Source organism: Dipteris shenzhenensis, chromosome 23 (genome assembly GCF_047967505.1).
Source record: "Dipteris shenzhenensis isolate YYH24624 ecotype China chromosome 23, Dip_SZ_1.0, whole genome shotgun sequence".
Taxonomy (NCBI): Eukaryota; Viridiplantae; Streptophyta; class Polypodiopsida; order Gleicheniales; family Dipteridaceae; genus Dipteris; species Dipteris shenzhenensis.
The window spans coordinates 10,060,233-10,071,998 of record NC_141618.1 but is presented as its reverse complement, the minus strand read 5'-3'; positions in this window follow the sequence as shown (position 1 = coordinate 10,071,998).

Genomic DNA, 11,766 nt, shown 5'->3' with positions numbered 1-11,766 from the left:
CACATCACATTTGTCACCTCTCCTTACTTTTATTAGATTGTGCACTCTAAGATTGACCTCTTTGAGACTTACTTGTTTGGGAGTGCATGCCCAATTTTGGCACTCCTTTTGATCATGATTCCACATGATCATCCCTTTAATAATGACTTGACATGTAATAGCACCCTTTGGTTGGTTGCTTCCATTTGCTCCTTAAAGATTTTGCCTATAAGGTTTGTTTGAGATGAATTGATTTGTGGCCAACACCTCATGATTTGGATTTTGTTGGTTTGCTCTATTTGTATTTTGATTGTCACCCATAATGCATTAATCATTGCAACTACCATGATATTGAGTGTGAGTAGCCTCTCCTCCATGTCTCAGGTGGAGCTTTCTTTGGCCTCCAGATATTTGGGCCTATAGCCTCCATCAACTATCACAACCTTCATAGTATGATGCTAGAACTTAACATCAACCACAACTCATCCTAAATCATTGTTTTGGTCACGTTAGTGTTCGATGCCAGGGGTACGACTAGGTTGTTGCTCCATCACTGAGCTTTGGAAGAATTTTGGGTAGTTGATAGTGAGCTTCATCAATTGGCCAATCAAAATTGTTGTGTTCAGCTCTTGTCCTAGACTGATTTGATTTGTTCTTGCTCTAGTAGCATTTTGGATACTTCTTCAATTGGGGTTCCATTGTTCCCATTTGTTCATTTGTTCTACTCCATCGGTCACCCTTAGGTTGTCAATCTGACATTTCTTCCACTTCAACAAGAAAGTGGTTCTTAGCTGGTTGACCTTCATTGCCATTTGCTTCTCCTCCTTCCAATGGAACTGCTACTCTTTTGGCTTCTTTGATTATGCTTGGGATGCCCCTTGTGATCAGGTGATTATTGCCAAGTCCACAGTGATTGTCACCACACCCGCATGGGGTGTGCAATCTTCTTGGTTGCATCATGATTTTTGAAGCATATGGAGTTTCTTTTTCCATAGGTGACAATTGATTTTTTGGCGCCCCTCCTTCCCATAAAAGAAACACACTGTGTTGGTGCCCTTTAGACTTTTCTTTGCAAAGCATGAGGGTCATGAAGGGAAACCCTAGGAGAGGTTTTTGGTAGTGCCATTTAATAAGTCTGCTCTAACTACAAACATTGTGGATCACTATTGCAATAGAAAATGCAACCATCATTGATCACTAATGGAGACTACAAGGTTGCTCTAACTGCTACTATTGCAACAAGACATGCAAACATTGTGGATCACTATTGCAACAGAAAATGTAACCATCGTCGATCATCACTGATGGAGACTACATGTCCACCACTGTTGGTTAGGCTTGGGGTGTCAAGGGCATTTCCATAGTTGGTATAGGTAGCATGTTCAGAGGCACAAAATGTGTTAGAAAGCCTTGGGTTTTTGATTTGTCAATGACCTTAGGGTTTGAGTCACCCCCTAGGCTTGAGGTGCAATAATTCTCCAAAAAGGCTTGACAAAAGGCACGTGTGTATGGGTCTAAATCGTGATGGAGGCCTCCAAAGGGTTCTCTCACAAGAGCTTCCAAGTTTGTGCATCAAAGGTGGAATGGATTATGGTTGAAGGCCTCATAGTATCTTTAGGGCCTTTTGCATGCTCCAAGGCACTTTGCTTGAAAAGATGGTTGTCAAATGGCTTGAAGGTTTGTGAGCTTCCATGTAGGAGCTAAAGAAGCCAATAGAGAAAATAAAAAAGGAGGTCTCCCTCGCAATAAAAACCCTCTCCTAAAATACTTCCAAGCTCGCAAATTAGCAAAACAAAAAATTGGATTGTTGGATATCTTGGAAACCTAAGGTGTTGAAAGCACAACATGATGTATCTTGAGGTAGAGCGTAGCTAGAGAGCTCAAATCAAGGTGCTACAAAAAGAAAAAGTGCAACTCTCCTCTTAAGCCACAAGATGGGTAATACTACAACTAAGGTAGGTACAATAACAAGGAGCCATGGGCTCAAACACCGTGTTGGAGAAAGTGGGAGAGAGGGAGGAGTGAGTGTGAGAGGAGAGAAACACACACACACACACACATGTGCATGCACACACGCATGTGCAAGCTTGCATACATGTATGTACTTGCACATGCACATGAACACACACACATTGTACACTACATTGTAATGAATAAGAAGATGAATATATACACCTTCACACCTTAGGGCTAGGGTTTGTTCCTATGCCCTTTATAATTCTACCAATGGTTTTAAAGCATCATAGAGAATTTTGAACACATACTATATGTGTTGTTCACCTTTGATAGGCATATACCAACAACTACTCCCACCTACAATCTAGACATTCTCATGCTAAAGTAGCCATTGATGTTAATGGAATGTATGCTCTAAACCACGCATTGACCCTTAATAAGGTAGGAGTGAAAATCAATAAAAAAGAACCTCAATCCAAGACATTTTAAGAGCATAAAGTATGAACCATGACGTCTAACAGACATATATATTTTTAGAGTCAATCATTGGACACAATCAAAGAGTTGAACATGTTACACATGCTAAGTGGAAGTCCCATATTAATAAAGGCCAAAAATCTAACTACTGATAGCGTATGTCAAAGTGGATGGCCAAAAGCATATTTCATAAAAGATATTAATGACATGCTTTATACCACATGAAGAGAGATATACATGTAGTAAGATTGTTAATGGACACATACTTAGAGTGATGGGATTAATAAGCATGCTAGGAGATTTGGCAAAGTCCATGAACATTCAATGGCCCATGGAAAATGCGATGACTAAGTCACCTTAGATTCTATACATGGAGACACAACAAGGATCAACACAATCTCTAAAACGTTCAGTGGTCACAATGGAAGTGGCTCTTGGAAATGGGAAATCCATAACTCTTTATATGATCAGTTCATTAGTTTTCTATTTGCTTTCAATGCAAGGTCAACTAGTTATTTAGTGCTAGAAGTAGGTTGCTCAAGGAAGTTTGATTTTTTGGGTTGCTCCCTAGCTTTCTACTTAATTGCTTAGAGGTTATGTTTTGATCCTTTTCATTTTGCTCTAGAATTCCTTGAAAGTGGTTCTAGGCTAGTTTTGGTCTTTCTAGTGTTCTAGCAAATTGTATGTTTTATCTCTTGTCATAATTGGTAGTTCACTAGCCTAGCATGTGTAAGTTAGCTCTATTCTTGGTAGGCTATTAACCATTTTTGTTCACTTGGGCTTTTAGTTCACTACTTTTGTATCACATTACTGTATTCCTCTTGGTTGGTATTCACTCTGGTAGCTTATTCTTATTGCTTTTCATCTTTGTTTGCATTTGATTTACTTCTTGTTGTAGGTGCTAGGTTTTTTACATGCATGACGACGATCTACGTGCTTGCTTCATTCTCAAGTGAAAGTATGTCTTTATTGGACATTGATTCTTTGGAAGTTGATTGTGACAATATAAGGTAAGGATAGTTTAGAGAGCTAGGTTTGATGCATTCTAGTGTGTTGTGTGTGTGACATATGATGCCTTCTTTATCTCCTAGAGATACATCATGATCAATGGAATTCAAACCTATTATCCTTGACACCTCAATTTTCATATTTATAAGTTTAGCTATAGAATTATGCCATTTTTCTAGGGCATGTAGATTATCAAGATCCAATTATTCTAGAGGGGTCCATTGGAAATCATTAGGGTTCCTCCTCTAATAGCTTTTCATGGAAAAGTTTGATTAGTCCTCTTACATTGTATGGTTAGTTAGAGGTTCATGAAGTAACTTAGGAAGTTCCATTGTTCATGAAGTGTAGCGGTTAGTTGATCTTCCTCATAGGGTGTATCCCTTGATGAGTGCTCTTAAAAAGGACATGCATTCATCATAATCAAGCTAGTAAGCACATCTATTGTGGCTAATAAGTGCATTAATTTAAGAATATATTTATCCTCTACTTACATTTGGATTCAAAATTCACTTGGCTTTTAACCTATGGATGATTGTTTTTATTTTGCCTCATTAGGTATGGAATTTTTTGGCAAGACCTTCCATGTATTGAGGTTGACTTTTACTAAAATCTCTTTATTTGCAATGGTGACATAGCTACTACCCCAATCATTAAGAAGCCTTGCCATCCTCATCCAAGGTTGTCCTAGTATGGAATCTTCTCAATCCTTGAGCACTTGCATCATCATAAAGGTAATTTCAAAAAATAGTGTGAATTTGATTGGAACATCTTTGAGTGGAATTTTTGTTTGATCATCCAATTTGATAAAAATAGAAGGCTTATTTTGTGGTAGTTTCCTGGTAGTTTACTCCAATTCTTAAACATGTTTGTGGCTATTACATTGACTCTAGCACCACCATCTAGAATACTCTTCTTCTACAACGATGGTTCAAGTGATATAAGTGAGTTAAGTGGACTAAGTGATTTAAGTGGTATAAGTGACCTAAGTAGACTAGATGATTTAAGTGGACTAAGTGATTTAAGTGATCTAAGTGAATTAAGTGGTATAAGTGATTTAAGTGGACTAAGTGATTTAAGTGGTATAAGTGATCTAAGTGGACTAGGTGATTTAAGTGACTTAAGTGATTAAAGTGATCTAAGTGAACTAAGTGGTATAATTGATTTAAGTAATTTTCTATGGATTTAAGTGATCTAAGTGAATTAAGTGGTATAAGTAATTTAAGTGGACTAAGTGATTTAAGTGATTTAAGTGGACTAAGTGATTTAAGTGAACTAAGTAGTATAAGTGACTTACATGGTTTTCCATGGATTAGGTGGTCTTGTAAAGTTAATGTAGAAATATTAAAATATATCGACGTGAATTAGTGCACATAATAGCTAGAAAAATTGTTGGGTATTTCTTGTTATTTAGCAAAATGGTAGCTCTCTTAATTTACAATGACTTTGCTAAAGGTAACTTTGTTTTTCTTTAGCTTGGAGGTATCCATTTCTCCTCTCTCAAGTATATGTTTGGGACACCCTTTCATTGATCTCTTGAGTCCATTCCATAAGGTTTTACTTACTTTTAGAATAGTTAATATGGCTCTTGAGTCTATTCCTTACATTTTTTGTTTCTTTTCAAGATAGGGACTATGGATCTTTTGACTCATATACCTAAAATAGCTCATAAGCCTACTATGTTTTTCAACTACCATGAGGTATAGACCTCACTAGTATAGGGAGAAATACTTGTGAGGAGATAAAAAAGAGCGAAAGGTCCTCCATAATTCTAAGTGGTTTAACTCGCCTTCATTGCTCTCCCCTGCGTATTCAAGTGGATCTCTCAAGGCTTAATAAATTTTCATTCACTAGATTAGAGCTATATAACTTTGACTAGTTGTCTTACTTAGCCTTAGTTAATCATTATACCTTACAATATCTTCACTTTTCAATAGGGGTGTTCGGGTATGCTCCTTGGTTTGGTAGATATCCCATGATTTAGGATGTGATCAAGCTCTTTTGGGACTTTTAGTCATTACCATTTTCCTTTCTATCCTTCTTCCTTCTCCTTTGATTGTTACTTTGCTAGAACCTTCTCTAGATGTGTTATGTAGCCCTCTGTGCCAAGTTTCTTTCTTAACTCTTAGTGGTTGGAATCCCTATATGCCATTATTTTTAGGAATGGTATAAACTACACTATTCTAGAGTATTCTAGTCTCAATACATGTGTCAAATCTCCAGCAACGAACCTTCCATCAACGAGCCAACCAGCGGCTTCTCCACAATGACCAACTATAGCCTCCTCATAGTGATCTCCTGTAGCAAGTGCAACGGCTAGAGCTGAGGCAACATCGGGAAGGCTCTCTGCATCGGACTGCTCCAAAAGCCAATGCCTTCATCGAACAAGCATCAAACTCCTCACTCCATTGAAGGCTCCCTACGATAGCTTCAATTGCACCCGACGACGACCTCAACGATAGCTTCAATCGCACAGAGCTTGCTCTCTCAAGGTTTGATAACCTTAGGCCACATGGAAATGCCATGTGGCAAATAAGGTGGTAACCTTTAACTGTGGTTAAGTTAATTGTTTGAGTCAGTTGAACCTTGGTAGAGTTTGAGTAATTGTGGGTTAACTAAACTGGGGTAATAGGCCACCACAGTGCCACCTAAGCACACAGTACCCTGCTAAGCACTGGTTTGTAAGCAGCATATGAACTCCTGTGCCACATCATCAAGGCCCCCTCTTCTTCACAAAAACTTTGACAAGGTGTAACTTCCAATCCAGGAGGAATTTGGAGACGCTCCAAAAAGGAAAAGTGATCGTCTTTTTGAGCTCTATGCGCTTGTTACGTCAGAATCATTGTATGCAATCAGACACTGCCAATATTGAAAGAAATCAATTGGTAAGACCTTTGCAACAAATGACAAATCAAAGCATGAATGCACACATAAGCATACCAAAAGCACAAGTGCATGAGATGACCATAGCAAAAAGCATGGCATCCACACATAAAGAATTAAGGCACATGGAAGAACAAAGCATCATGCATCAAGCTATGTCAAGAGAAGAAGCGAACAACATCGTCATCAAGCCATGAGCCAAAAGGTGACATCAATGGAATGCATTGAGAAACAAAAACCTTGCCAACCTTGCCTATGTTTTGTAAATCAAACCTGACCACCTGAGAGTAGCTATGAAAGCACCCAGGGGAGGTATTGACATGTAAAATCCAAACCTGACCACCTGAGAGTAGCTATGAAAGCACCCAGGGGAGGTATTGACATGTAGAAACTCACATCTGACCACCTTGTAGTAGCCAAAGGATCATGGCACCAAGGGGAGGTGTTGAGAGATATGGTGCCATGAGCATATAGATTAAAGGGCTAAGGTATGGTATAGGAAAGAATTAAAGTAGCCACCCTAGGATGTGGACTACAAGATGTGGAGATGTGGATTGAGGATATCCACAAGGAGAGATGTGGATGAGAGGATCCCACATGTGTTGACTATTCAAAGGGCACTCTCTATATAAGAGGCCCCCCCCCCCTTTTAATCTTTAATGTTTCCCTTAACATTTTTCCTTTAACTTCTTTAATTCACTATCCTTATCTCACCTCTCTTCCATCCTCCCTTTATATCCCTCAGTTTATTTCCTTTAATTTTTTCCTTTTTTACTCCCCTCATTTCCCTTTTCCTTTAAAAATTATTTTGAAAAAAATCCCCCCTTTTTTCTCCTAATTTTCTAATATTTATTCTCCCTAAATTCCTTTTTATTAATTAAAACTCTCCCTTTTTACTTAATTTCCCCTAATTTTACTCTACTTTCCCCCTATTTCCCCCTAATTTTCCCCTAATTTTTCACTCTACTTTTTCTAATTTCCCCCAATTTATTCCTAATTTCCCATAACCTCCCCTAGCTTCCCCTATTGTCCCTATTTCCCCTAATTTCCCCTAATTTTCCCCTATTCTCCCCAATCTTCCCCTAATTTTCCCTACCTTCCCCTAATCTCCCCTATTTCCCCCTAATTTCCCCCCCTTTTTTTCTCCTTTTTTTCCCAATATTTTCCTTATTTCCCCTAATTTTTTCCTTCATTCCCCTAATTTTTCTATTTCCCCTTTTATTCTATTTCTCTCCCTCCAACCCCCCCCCTACTATCCTAAATTTTCCTTTAATTTCTTACTATTTTAATTAACTTAATTTTCCTTAGCCGTTTCCAAAATTAATTCTCCTATTTTACCTTGTTTTCCCTAGTTCCCACTTTTTTTCCTAATTTCCCCTATTCTACCCTAATTTCCCTATTCTCCCCAATTTCCCCTATTTCTCCTATTTTCCCTATTTTTCCTAATTTCCTCCTTTCAACCCTAATTTCCCCTATCTTCCCCGGTCTTCCCCTAATTTCTTCCTATCTCCCCTATTTTCCCCTACCTTCCCCTAACTTCCCTCTATTATGCTCTTCTGTAGTCAAACCTCCTCCTTGACCACTTTTTCCACCTGATCTCTACCATTTTTCCTCCACTCCAAGCAAGTTCTGCACATAGGTCACCATTTTGACTCTTTGAGCTTCAAGTGGAAAGATCTTTGCAGCATGGATTCTCAGGTCTACTACATTGCTATTCCATGTTATTGTGCATTGCTTAATATTCCGATTCCTCCTTGCTTGATATTCCATGCTATCGTGCATTGCTTGATATTCCGATTCCTCCTTGCTTGATATTCCATGCTATTGTGCATTATTTGTTCTTTCCTTCATACACTCTCATGCTCATGTTCATATCTACAACTCAACCTTTATACAAAAAAAGTTATTTTTCTCCCACAATCACATCTCCCCTCCTCCCTTACACTCTTGCATAGTTTTCATACTTGCTTCATCGCGTCAAGTAGCTTCTATTATCTTTGATTCATATTCTTGCTTCCTGCCATTGCTACATTGATTCCTTCATTCCTTGCTTTATTTCCTGGCTATGTTCATTGCTTCGTATCTATACTATGTCAAAATTCACAACTCGTTTACCTCATTTCCTTGCTACATTGATATCTAGGTTAGACTATACAATACATACCTTGCATCTCTTTGTTGTGTTACAATGTTTCCTTTCATCTCCTTGCTATGTCCCTTGCATCTTCTTGTTACATTTGACTTTTTAAACACTTCATGCCCTCCTACATTCCTTCTAAACCCTTCTCACGCTCCTTTTATGCTCCTTATACACTATCCTTCCACTTTCCTTCTCTACATGCCTTATATTTCTTTCTCATAATTTCTATACTCTATACTAACTATGCTATGCTACATACTATTTTGTTGCATTCTATGTTAAATACTTTGTTATGTTTCATATTTCAATTAAATAATTTATTGACTCATCTATGTTAAGCATGAAATATGAGTATGACCATTCCATGATTATTTTTCCTTCAATGATTATTTAATGATATGGAATCATTGAAGTCTCTATCTACAAACATATGTTGCCTTTCCATGTTTATTACTAGTGCTCTCCTCCTTATGATTGCTACTTTCTATGTTTTTAACATTGCTTCCATATTGCTTTTGCATTTGCTATGCCTAAGCTCCTCTTACACTAACAAGGTTCCCTCTACTCTCTCCTATTCCGTATACTGACTCTACGCAGTCCTTTTCCAACCCTTCCTACACCGATTCCTATATTCCCTACAAACTACACTTCCTTTGTTCACCTTTTCACACTAAATATGTTCAAGTTTTACCTTGTGCCTTCTAGATCCCTTCCTATGTACCTTCTATGCTCCTCCTACACTCTTCTTCCCCCTTCTTTCACTTCTTCGCATATATTTATCATTAATTTAACTATAGAAACATGGTGAGGATATCTGGAGTTGAGAATAGAGTGACGAGGGGTGGAGGAGGAGATGGTGGAGATGGAGACAATAGTGGGATTGATGGTGATGGACTTGCTAGTCACCGTCACTACACTCCTTTCCCCCATCTAACTCCCAATCAGCCGTTTGGACTGCATGATTCTATTGGAGATCGAGAAGCCAGTCCCATCAACATACGAACAGGACAAACCACTGTAGCAGAGGATTTTCTCTAGTTGTCTGTTTATGAGGAGTATGCGTTCGCTGACGAGATTGCATTCCTAGCCAAAAGCCCAATCACGCCTGTTGAGAACGAAGAAAGCTTTCCCCTCTCACCTCGACATGGAGTCTCTTTCTCGGGTAGTCAAGGAGCAGCGATAAGTCTATGTAGTGGACCACCTCGATCTATGGATAAGAAATTTACAAGTAGTTCAAGGATGCCTTAGTGGGCGATGTCAACTTAGTCAACACAAAGGCAAAGACGACCTCTAGCTTGATTGGGTCCGAGTTATTTAGGCTAAGGCGTCTTGCATCGTCAATGTTGAGATTGAGTTGACCCATGGCTCTGTCTCCATGGCATACTTCTGAAGAATACCGGGGTTCGTGATACGTTCGATATTCATGTGTGGGTCTTAGAGCATCACGATGCTCAAATAATAAAGCACGACCTTTTGATGCTCGTATCTTGGTCGAAAGTATAGCCATCGCTGTGTCTCTTTGTCGACCTTCACGCAAGGGTTTGGTTATGTGTCGAAGGGGAACCCGTGCTTGCATTTCTAGCTACCTAGTTGCCCGATGGATGATTTTCGACAAACACATGGATTTGTTTCGTCGTCACCAGGTCGCGCAGATAAGCTTGCAACAGATACAAGCCACGTGGTGAATTTTGGGTGTTGTCCCCTGGTGTGTAAGCTACTATTTCATTGGCGATCCTATCGATGTCATCTGTGTGCACCCACGCAATGATGTGTGCATGTAGCGACCTACGATTCTCGATCTTGTATCGGATGAGATGATGTTTGATGAGACCGAGCATTCTAAATGGCTTCAAGAGGTGATGTTGCATCACACCTTTGACTGGCAGTAGAAGAGCACTGCGCACTCGATCGGGCATGGGCATTCCCTCTAGGTCAAGTTCGAGTTTATGGATGTGACGAGCGCCTCAACGTCGTCGATCTCGAACTAGCATGTCGTCGTGACTTCGTCGACTATAAGAGTCAAGAACAAATTTGGCAAGCCCCACACATCAACCATCGCGATCATGTCCTTTAGATTGCACCGGTGTCAAGATAGCAATCTGGATGAGAATCCATGGTGACGTCGATGGATCGAGGTGGATTTTTTTGACAACCCGCACTCGTTCGAAAGCTTTTCTTGTGACGTCTTTTCTACTTCTTTTATTCTTTCTTTTTTTGCATCAAATTATTAGACGTTAATGGGTGCTTCTCACTAAAACAGATAAAGTGATATGTCGAAGCTAAACTAAATTAATTTGACATAATATTTCAAATTGACGAAGTGATTTCTTTTGTGATGCTCCGAGTGTATAGAAACTTACATGATTGTTTGATCTTTGTTGTAATATGTGCATCACTCTTGTGTCTCTTAGTTGTTCTTTAGATATTCTCTGTAGAGAAAAGTCATCACCTATAACTTAAGGGGTAATGATATGGTGGGAAACTATGAACATGGAAAAAGTAATATTTCCCACTATTGTAGACTTTCCTATGTTCACTTTCCTATGATGTGGACATCTTTGCATGTCATAAGGACGAGGCCCTCACCATTTTCCCACGAATACACATTGATGAATTTCTCACCAAATTCCCATAAAACCCTTCCCACAAAACCCCTCCCATGTCATAAGGGACGGCCTCTAATGCAATGGATGTGTCCGAGGGAGCTGTGTTGATGGGATGCACACAATTAAGAGAGTGCCTAAGGATTGATTATTGTGGGCTCTTAAGGTCATGGCGAGCTAAAAAGCTTCGATTAACCATGGATTCTCATCAATAAGTAGATCTCAATGCAATCTATTAAAATACCAAATAACATACAAGATTGTACATATCAATATTGTTCCTAGTTTTAACTATGAGGGTCTTTCCACTCAACAACGATTGATATTGCAACCAATTATCGTACACGATTGTACGTATCAATATTGTTCCTAGCTTTTAACTATGACCTCAACAACAATTGATATTGCAGCTAGTTAGTTGGAGGAAGGGTGAAAAGGAGGGAAGAGGGGAGAGGTGCAATATTGTCATAGCCATTAATGAGGGGTAAAATATCAAGGGCAAGGGAAACATGAATGAAGAGGAATGAATATATATCAAGGGCAAGGGAAACATGAATGAAGAGGAATGAATATCATGCTCTCTTTTATTGATATAAGTTGTTTAGCTACCTTTAGGAATAGCATAATGCTCCATATTTTAATGTTAGGACTCGTGCTTATTGAGTGGAACCTCCATTGGAGGATTAATGTGTGGCTACCGACCCCACCTCAACCCCTCCTTCC